Here is a 10,000-nt window from a genome sequence, read left to right on the forward strand (position 1 = left end):
CTCTAACCACTAGGCTACCCTGCCGCCCCTCCACTCTAACCACTAGGCTACCCTGCCGCCCCTCCACTCTAACCACTAGGCTACCCTGCCGCCCCTCCACTCTAACCACTAGGCTACCCTGCCGCCCCTCCACTCTAACCACTAGGCTACCCTGCCACCCCTCCACTCTAACCACTAGGCTACCCTGCCGCCCCTCCACTCTAACCACTAGGCTACCCTGCCACCCCTCCACTCTAACCACTAGGCTACCCTGCCTCCCCTACACTCTAACCACTAGGCTACCCTGCCACCCCTCCACTCTAACCACTAGGCTACCCTGCCGCCCCTCCACTCTAACCACTAGGCTACCCTGCCTCCCCTCCACTCTAACCACTAGGCTACCCTGCCGCCCCTCCACTCTAACCACTAGGCTACCCTGCCGCCCCTCCACTCTAACCACTAGGCTACCCTGCCGCCCCTCCACTCTAACCACTAGGCTACCCTGCCGCCCCTCCACTCTAACCACTAGGCTACCCTGCCTCCCCTCCACTCTAACCACTAGGCTACCCTGCCACCCCTCCACTCTAACCACTAGGCTACCCTGCCGCCCCTCCACTCTAACCACTAGGCTACCCTGCCGCCCCTCCACTCTAACCACTAGGCTACCCTGCCGCCCCTCCACTCTAACCACTAGGCTACCCTGCCGCCCTCCACTCTAACCACTAGGCTACCCTGCCGCCCCTCCACTCTAACCACTAGGCTACCCTGCCGCCCCTCCACTCTAACCACCAGGCTACCCTGCCGCCCCTCCACTCTAACCACTAGGCTACCCTGCCTCCCCTCCACTCTAACCACTAGGCTACCCTGCCGCCCCTCCACTCTAACCACTAGGCTACCCTGCCGCCCCTCCACTCTAACCACTAGGCTACCTGCCGCCCCTCCACTCTAACCACCAGGCTACCCTGCCGCCCCTCACCTCTAATCACTAGGTTACCCTGCCGCCCCTCCACTCTAACCACTAGGCTACCCTGCCGCCCCTCCACTCTGACCACTAGGCTACCCTGCCGCCCCTCCACTCTAACCACTAGGCTACCCTGCCGCCCCTCCACTCTAACCACTAGGCTACCCTGCCGCCCCTCCACTCTAACCACTAGGCTACCCTGCCGCCCCTCCACTCTAACCACTAGGTTACCCTGCCGCCCCTCCACTCTAACCACTAGGCTACCCTGCCGCCCCTCCACTCTGACCACTAGGCTACCCTGCCGCCCCTCCACTCTAACCACTAGGCTACCCTGCCGCCCCTCCACTCTAACCACTAGGCTACCCTGCCGCCCCTCCACTCTGACCACTAGGCTACCCTGCCGCCCCTCCACTCTAACCACTAGGCTACCCTGCCGCCCCTCCACTCTAACCACTAGGCTACCCTGCCGCCCCTCCACTCTAACCACTAGGCTACCCTGCCGCCCCTCCACTCTAACCACCAGGCTACCCTGCCGCCCCAAATATACTGTAAAGTACCAGTTACTTTCCAATTCAGTCATGGAACCAAATCAAAAACCAACCTGATCCGTGATCCGTACGACACAACACCACACCCGCTAAGATACTTCCTCTGTTTCTACAAAGGGGGTCTATGACCCCCATTAATAATGAATGGTGGAATATCCTGTGAAATATTTATCACAACTGAACCCACAGAGAGAACAGTTAAGGGGGTCTCTATTCACACAGAGCCTCTCAGAGTAGCAGTGTTGATCTAGGATCAGGTTCCCTTTATAATCGACATAATGTTATTCATTATGATCTTAAAGGCCAAACTGATCCCAGATCAACATTCATACTCTGAGATTCTTGTACCAGGAGGCTCAGAGACCTTCACAGAGGGAAAACAAAACATTCTATTCCATGTACAGTGCAGTGCACTACTTTTGGACCAGAGCCCTGTGCGCCCTATTGGCCCCGGTCAAAAGGAGTGCACTACATAGGGAATAGGGTGCCAGTTGGGATGCAGTCGATGACATTTCACCTCCTACCTACGTGGAGGGAATGCATCCCCTTCACAGCAGTCAGCCAGCCAGTCAGAAAGCTGAATAAAAGAAGTGAATGTTTGGAGAGAACGATGCAGGAGTTGACCTTGATGCCTCCTCTTAAAGAAGTGAATGTTTGGAGAGAACGATGCAGGAGTTGACCTTGATTCCTCCTCTTAAAGAAGTGAATGATTGGAGAGAACGATGCAGGAGTTGACCTTGATTCCTCCTCTTAAAGAAGTGAATGATTGGAGAGAACGATGCAGGAGTTGACCTTGATTCCTCCTCTTAAAGAAGTGAATGATTGGAGAGAACGATGCAGGAGTTGACCTTGATTCCTCCTCTTAAAGAAGTGAATGTTTGGAGAGAACGATGCAGGAGTTGACCTTGATTCCTCCTCTTAAAGAAGTGAATGATTGGAGAGAACGATGCAGGAGTTGACCTTGATTCCTCCTCTTAAAGAAGTGAATGATTGGAGAGAACGATGCAGGAGTTGACCTTGATTCCTCCTCTTAAAGAAGTGAATGATTGGAGAGAACGATGCAGGAGTTGACCTTGATTCCTCCTCTTAAAGAAGTGAATGATTGGAGAGAACGATGCAGGAGTTGACCTTGATTCCTCCTCTTAAAGAAGTGAATGTTTGGAGAGAACGATGCAGGAGTTGACCTTGATTCCTCCTCTTAAAGAAGTGAATGATTGGAGAGAACGATGCAGGAGTTGACCTTGATTCCTCCTCTTAAAGAAGTGAATGATTGGAGAGAACGATGCAGGAGTTGACCTTGATTCCTCCTCTTAAAGAAGTGAATGATTGGAGAGAACGATGCAGGCGTTGACCTTGATTATATGATAGAGTTGATCAGGCTGTTGATTGTGGGCTGTGGAATGTTGTCCCACTCTTCAATGGCTGTGTTGAAGTTGCTGGATATTGGAAGGAACTGGAACACACTGTCGTGCACGTTGATCCAGAGCATCCCAAACAGCTCTGGTGGATATTCCTTTAGTCAGCACGTCAATTGCACGATCCCTCGAAACTTGGGACATCTGTGCCATTATGTTGTGTGACAAAACTTCACATTTTAGAGTGGCCTTTTATTGTCCCCAGCACAAGGTGCATCTGTGTAATGATCATGCTGTTTAATCAGCTTCTTGATATGCCACACCGGTCAGGTGGATGGATTATCTTGGCAAAGGAGAAATGATCACTAACAGGGATGTAAACAAATTTGTAGGCAACATTTTAGAGAAATACATTTGTTGTGCATTATGGGAAATTTCAGCTCGTGGGACCAACACTTTACATGTTATATTTATATATTTGTTCAGTGTATATATCTTTACAAAATGACAAATGTTTTTACTGTAAATTATTGCCTCTTTAATATTGTCCCCATGCCTTTCACCTCTCAATAATACCTTCATTCTCTCCATTCCTCTCTTCTCCTCCCCTCTTCTGTCCAAACATCTCTCTATTCCTCTCCTCTCCTTCTCTCCTGCCCACTTCTGTCCAAACATCTCTCTATCCCTCTCCTTCTCTCCTCCCCTCTTCTGTCCAAACATCTCTCTATTCCTCTCCTCTCTATTTCTCCTCCCCTCTTCTGTCCAAACATCTCTCTATTCCTCTCCTTCTCTCCTGCCCTCTTCTGTCCAAACATCTCTCTATTCCTCTCCTTCTCTCCTGCCCTCTTCTGTCCAAACATCTCTCTATTCCTCTCCTTCTCTCCTCCCCTCTTATGTCCAAACATCTCTCTATTCCTCTCCTCTCCTTCTCTCCTTCCCTCTTCTGTCCAAACATCTCTCTATTCCTCTCCTCTCCTTCTCTCCTTCCCTCTTCTGTCCAAACATCTCTCTATTCCTCTCCTCTCCTTCTCTCCTTCCCTCTTCTGTCCAAACATCTCTCTATTCTTCTCCTCTCCTTCCCTCTTCTGTCCAAACATCTCTCTATTCCTCTCCTCTCCTTCTCTCCTTCCCTCTTCTGTCCAAACATCTCTCTATTCCTCTCCTCTCTATTTCTCCTCCCCTCTTCTGTCCAAACATCTCTCTATTCCTCTCCTTCTCTCCTCCCCTCTTCTATCCACTTCTCCCATACTTGACCCTCAGGCTCCATATTTCTGGCCTTCTAACTGCTGGGAACCAGAGAACACAGACTATGGTAAGTCCATAGAAATGGTAGAACAGAAATTCCCGTTCAAATCAAAGCTCTGTGATAGGTGGAGAGTCCTTCACTGAAGGGGCTAGAAATCATAACACCATCTCCTATAGGACAGTGTCACCCATCACTCCCGAAGAACATTATAGATAGCTCACAGCTCTCAGAGCAGTCACAATCAGGAGACTACTCAGCTCCAGTGGACACCTCCCTGGGTGAGCAGGGAGGAACTAGGACCGGGAGAGGGTGAAGAGGAGGGGAGATGGAGGAGGGTTGGAGGGATGGAAGATGAGTGGGATGGATGGATGGATGCGGGGAGAGGGAGAGTGGGATGGATGGATATGGGGAGAGGGAGAGTGGGATGGATGGATATGGGGAGAGGGAGAGTGGGATGGATGGATATGGGGAGAGGGAGAGCGGGATGGATGGATATGGGGAGAGGGAGAGTGGGATGGATGGATGGATGGATATGGGGAGAGGGAGAGCGGGATGGATGGATATGGGGAGAGGGAGAGTGGGATGGATGGATGGATATGGGGAGAGGGAGAGTGGGATGGATTGATGGACATGGGGAGAGGGAGAGCGGGATGGATGGATGGATATGGGGAGAGGGAGAGTGGGATGGATGGATGGATGGATATGGGGAGAGGGAGATTGGGATGGATGGATGGACATGGGGAGAGGGAGAGCGGGATGGATGGATGGATATGGGGAGAGGGAGAGTGGGATGGATGGATGCGGGGAGAGGGAGAGTGGGATGGATGGATGCGGGGAGAGGGAGAGTGGGATGGATGGATGGATATGGGGAGAGGGAGAGTGGGATGGATGGATGGATATGGGGAGAGGGAGAGTGGGATGGATGGATGCGGGGAGAGGGAGAGTGGGATGGATGGATGGATGCGGGGAGAGGGAGAGTGGGATGGATGGATGGATATGGGGAGAGGGAGAGTGGGATGGATGGATGGATATGGGGAGAGGGAGAGTGGGATGGATGGATGCGGGGAGAGGGAGAGTGGGATGGATGGATGCGGGGAGAGGGAGAGTGGGATGGATGGATGGATATGGGGAGAGGGAGAGTGGGATGGATGGATGGATATGGGGAGAGGGAGAGTGGGATGGATGGATGGATATGGGGAGAGGGAGAGTGGGATGGATGGATATGGGGAGAGGGAGAGTGGGATGGATGGATGGATATGGGGAGAGGGAGAGTGGGATGGATGGATGGATATGGGGAGAGGGAGAGTGGATGGATGGATGCGGGGAGAGGGAGAGTGGGATGGATGGATGCGGGGAGAGGGAGAGTGGGATGGATGGATGGATATGGGGAGTGGGATGGATGGATGGATATGGGGAGAGGGAGAGTGGGATGGATGGATATGGGGAGAGGGAGAGTGGGATGGATGGATGGATATGGGGAGAGGGAGAGTGGGATGGATGGATGGATATGGGGAGAGGGAGAGCGGGATGGATGGATGGATATGGGGAGAGGGAGAGTGGGATGGATGGATGGATATGGGGAGAGGGAGAGTGGGATGGATGGATGCGGGGAGAGGGAGAGTGGGATGGATGGATGCGGGGAGAGGGAGAGTGGGATGGATGGATATGGGGAGAGGGAGAGTGGGATGGATGGATATGGGGAGAGGGAGAGTGGGATGGATGGATGGATATGGGGAGTGGGAGAGTGGGATGGATGGATGGATATGGGGAGAGGGAGAGTGGGATGGATGGATGGATATGGGGAGAGGGAGAGTGGGAGGATGGATGGATATGGGGAGAGGGAGAGCGGGATGGATGGATATGGGGAGAGGGAGAGCGGGATGGATGGATGGATATGGGGAGTGGGATGGATGGATATGGGGAGAGGGAGAGTGGGATGGATGGATGGATATGGGGAGAGGGAGAGTGGGATGGATGGATGGATATGGGGAGAGGGAGAGTGGGAGGATGGATGGATATGGGGAGAGGGAGAGCGGGATGGATGGATATGGGGAGAGGGAGAGCGGGATGGATGGATGGACATGGGGAGAGGGAGAGTGGGATGGATGGATATGGGGAGAGGGAGAGCGGGATGGATGGATATGGGGAGAGGGAGAGTGGGATGGATGGATGGATATGGGGAGAGGGAGAGTGGGAGGATGGATGGATATGGGGAGAGGGAGAGCGGGATGGATGGATATGGGGAGAGGGAGAGTGGGATGGATGGATATGGGGAGAGGGAGAGCGGGATGGATGGATGGATGGATATGGGGAGAGGGAGAGTGGGATGGATGGATGGATGGATATGGGGAGAGGGAGAGTGGGAGGATGGGTGGATGGATATGGGGAGAGGGAGAGTGGGATGGATGGATATGGGGAGAGGGAGAGTGGGAGGATGGATGGATGGATATGGGGAGAGGGAGAGGGGATGGATGGATGGATATGGGGAGAGGGAGAGTGGGATGGATGGATGGATATGGGGAGAGGGAGAGTGGGAGGATGGATGGATGGATATGGGGAGAGGGAGAGTGGGATGGATGGATGGATATGGGGAGAGGGCGAGTGGGAGGATGGATGGATGGATATGTGGAGAGGGAGAGTGGATGGATGGATGCGAGAGGGAGAGTGGGATGGATGGATGGATGGATGGATATGGGGAGAGGGAGAGTGGGGTGGATGGGTGGATGGATATGGGGAGAGGGGGGGTGGGATGGATGGATATGGGGAGAGGGAGAGTGGGATGGATGGATATGGGGAGAGGGAGAGTGGGATGGATGGATATGGGGAGAGGGAGAGTGGGATGGATGGGTGGATGGATATGGGGAGAGGGAGAGTGGGATGGATGGATATGGGGAGAGGGAGAGTGGGATGGATGGATATGGGAAGAGGGAGAGTGGGATGGATGGATGGATGGATGGATGGATATGGGGAGAGGGAGGATGGGTGGATGGATATGGGGAGAGGGAGAGCGGGATGGATGGATATGGGGAGAGGGAGAGTGGGATGGATGGATGGATATGGGGAGAGGGAGAGTGGGAGGATGGATGGATATGGGGAGAGGGAGAGCGGGATGGATGGATATGGGGAGAGGGAGAGCGGGATGGATGGATGGACATGGGGAGAGGGAGAGTGGATGGATGGATATGGGGAGAGGGAGAGCGGGATGGATGGATATGGGGAGAGGGAGAGTGGATGGATGGATGGATATGGGGAGAGGGAGAGTGGGAGGATGGATGGATATGGGGAGAGGGAGAGCGGGATGGATGGATATGGGGAGAGGGAGAGTGGGATGGATGGATATGGGGAGAGGGAGAGCGGGATGGATGGATGGATGGATATGGGGAGAGGGAGAGTGGGATGGATGGATGGATGGATATGGGGAGAGGGAGAGTGGGAGGATGGGTGGATGGATATGGGGAGAGGGAGAGTGGGATGGATGGATATGGGGAGAGGGAGAGTGGGAGGATGGATGGATGGATATGGGGAGAGGGAGAGTGGGATGGATGGATGGATATGGGGAGAGGGAGAGTGGGATGGATGGATGGATATGGGGAGAGGGAGAGTGGGAGGATGGATGGATGGATATGGGGAGAGGGAGAGTGGGATGGATGGATGGATATGGGGAGAGGGCGAGTGGGAGGATGGATGGATGGATATGTGGAGAGGGAGAGTGGGATGGATGGATGCGGGGAGAGGGAGAGTGGGATGGATGGATGGATGGATGGATATGGGGAGAGGGAGAGTGGGATGGATGGGTGGATGGATATGGGGAGAGGGAGAGTGGGATGGATGGATATGGGGAGAGGGAGAGTGGGATGGATGGATATGGGGAGAGGGAGAGTGGGATGGATGGATATGGGGAGAGGGAGAGTGGGATGGATGGGTGGATGGATATGGGGAGAGGGAGAGTGGGATGGATGGATATGGGGAGAGGGAGAGTGGGATGGATGGATATGGGAAGAGGGAGAGTGGGATGGATGGATGGATGGATGGATGGATATGGGGAGAGGGAGGATGGGTGGATGGATATGGGGAGAGGGAGAGCGGGATGGATGGATATGGGGAGAGGGAGAGTGGGATGGATGGATGGATATGGGGAGAGGGAGGATGGGTGGATGGATGGATATGGGGAGTGGGAGGATGGGTGGATGGATATGGGGAGAGGGAGGATGGGTGGATGGATATGGGGAGAGGGAGAGCGGGATGGATGGATGGATGGATGGATATGGGGAGAGGGAGAGTGGGATGGATGGATGGATATGGGGAGAGGGAGAGTGGGATGGATATGGGGAGAGGGAGAGTGGGATGGATGGATGGGGAGAGGGAGAGTGGGATGGATGGATGGATGGATGGATATGGGGAGAGGGAGAGTGGGATGGATGGATGGATGTGGGGAGAGGGAGAGTGGGATGGATGGATGGATGGATATGGGGAGAGGGAGAGTGGGATGGATGGATGGATGTGGGGAAAGTGGGATGGATGGATGGATGGATGGATGGATGTATGGAGAGGGAGAGAGAGAAGGGGAGAGGGAGAGAGAGAAGAGAAGGTAAGAGCGATGCAGGGTGAGGAAGGGAGGAAGGGATGGGATGGGTGGAGAGGGAGAGGGATGAATGGATTGAAGGGAACGGATTTTACAGAACCACTGATAAGGCTCAGTCTCAGGTCTCTCTCTCTCTCTCTCTCTCTCTCTCTCTCTCTCTCTCTCTCTCTCTCCAGCTATCTATCTGTGCAAGAGGACCATGCAGAACAAGACTCGTTTGGAGCTGGCTGATTATGAGGCGGTAGGTACCAGTGTCATGTGATTATGAGGCGGTGGGTACCAGTGTCATGTGATTATGAGGCGGTGGGTACCAGTGTGATGTGATTATGAGGCGGTGGGTACCAGTGTGATATGATTATGAGGCGGTGGGTACCAGTGTCATGTGATTATGAGGCGGTAGGTACCAGTGTGATGTGATTATGAGGCGGTGGGTACCAGTGTGATATGATTATGAGGCGGTGGGTACCAGTGTCATGTGATTATGAGGCGGTAGGTACCAGTGTCATGTGATTATGAGGCGGTAGGTACCAGTGTGATATGATTATGAGGCGGTAGGTACCAGTGTGATGTGATTATGAGGCGGTGGGTACCAGTGTCATGTGATTATGAGGCGGTGGGTACCAGTGTGATATGATTATGAGGCGGTAGGTACCAGTGTGATGTGATTATGAGGCGGTGGGTACCAGTGTCATGTGATTATGAGGCGGTAGGTACCAGTGTGATATGATTATGAGGCGGTAGGTACCAGTGTGATATGATTATGAGGCGGTGGGTACCAGTGTCATGTGATTATGAGGCGGTAGGTACCAGTGTCATGTGATTATGAGGCGGTAGGTACCAGTGTGATATGATTATGAGGCGGTAGGTACCAGTGTGATGTGATTATGAGGCGGTGGGTACCAGTGTCATGTGATTATGAGGCGGTAGGTACCAGTGTGATGTGATTATGAGGCGGTGGGTACCAGTGTGATATGATTATGAGGCGGTAGGTACCAGTGTGATGTGATTATGAGGCGGTGGGTACCAGTGTGATGTGATTATGAGGCGGTAGGTACCAGTGTCATGTGATTATGAGGCGGTAGGTACCAGTGTCATGTGATTATGAGGCGGTGGGTACCAGTGTGATGTGATTATGAGGCGGTAGGTACCAGTGTGATGTGATTATGAGGCGGTGGGTACCAGTGTGATATGATTATGAGGCGGTGGGTACCAGTGTGATGTGATTATGAGGCGGTAGGTACCAGTGTCATGTGATTATGAGGCGGTAGGTACCAGTGTGATGTGATTATGAGGCGGTGGGTACCAGTGTGATGTGATTATGAGGCGGTG

General features: G+C 53.5%; 1 long non-coding RNA gene across 50 annotated transcripts in view; it reads left to right on the top strand.

Annotated features, from left to right (window-relative positions):
* LOC118378385 (uncharacterized) overlaps positions 1 to 10,000 on the top strand; it is a 210,909-nt gene that overhangs the window by 178,654 nt on the left and 22,255 nt on the right. For all 50 annotated transcript variants that reach the window (XR_008141241.1, XR_008141243.1, XR_008141248.1 and 47 more), the window contains exons 6-7: positions 4,104 to 4,155; positions 8,848 to 8,912. This is a non-coding gene — a long non-coding RNA (uncharacterized LOC118378385). The remainder of the gene's footprint in view (positions 1 to 4,103; positions 4,156 to 8,847; positions 8,913 to 10,000) is intronic.

The sequence above is a fragment of the Oncorhynchus keta genome, chromosome 8 (assembly GCF_023373465.1).
Source record: "Oncorhynchus keta strain PuntledgeMale-10-30-2019 chromosome 8, Oket_V2, whole genome shotgun sequence".
In the NCBI taxonomy this organism is placed as follows: Eukaryota; Metazoa; Chordata; class Actinopteri; order Salmoniformes; family Salmonidae; genus Oncorhynchus; species Oncorhynchus keta.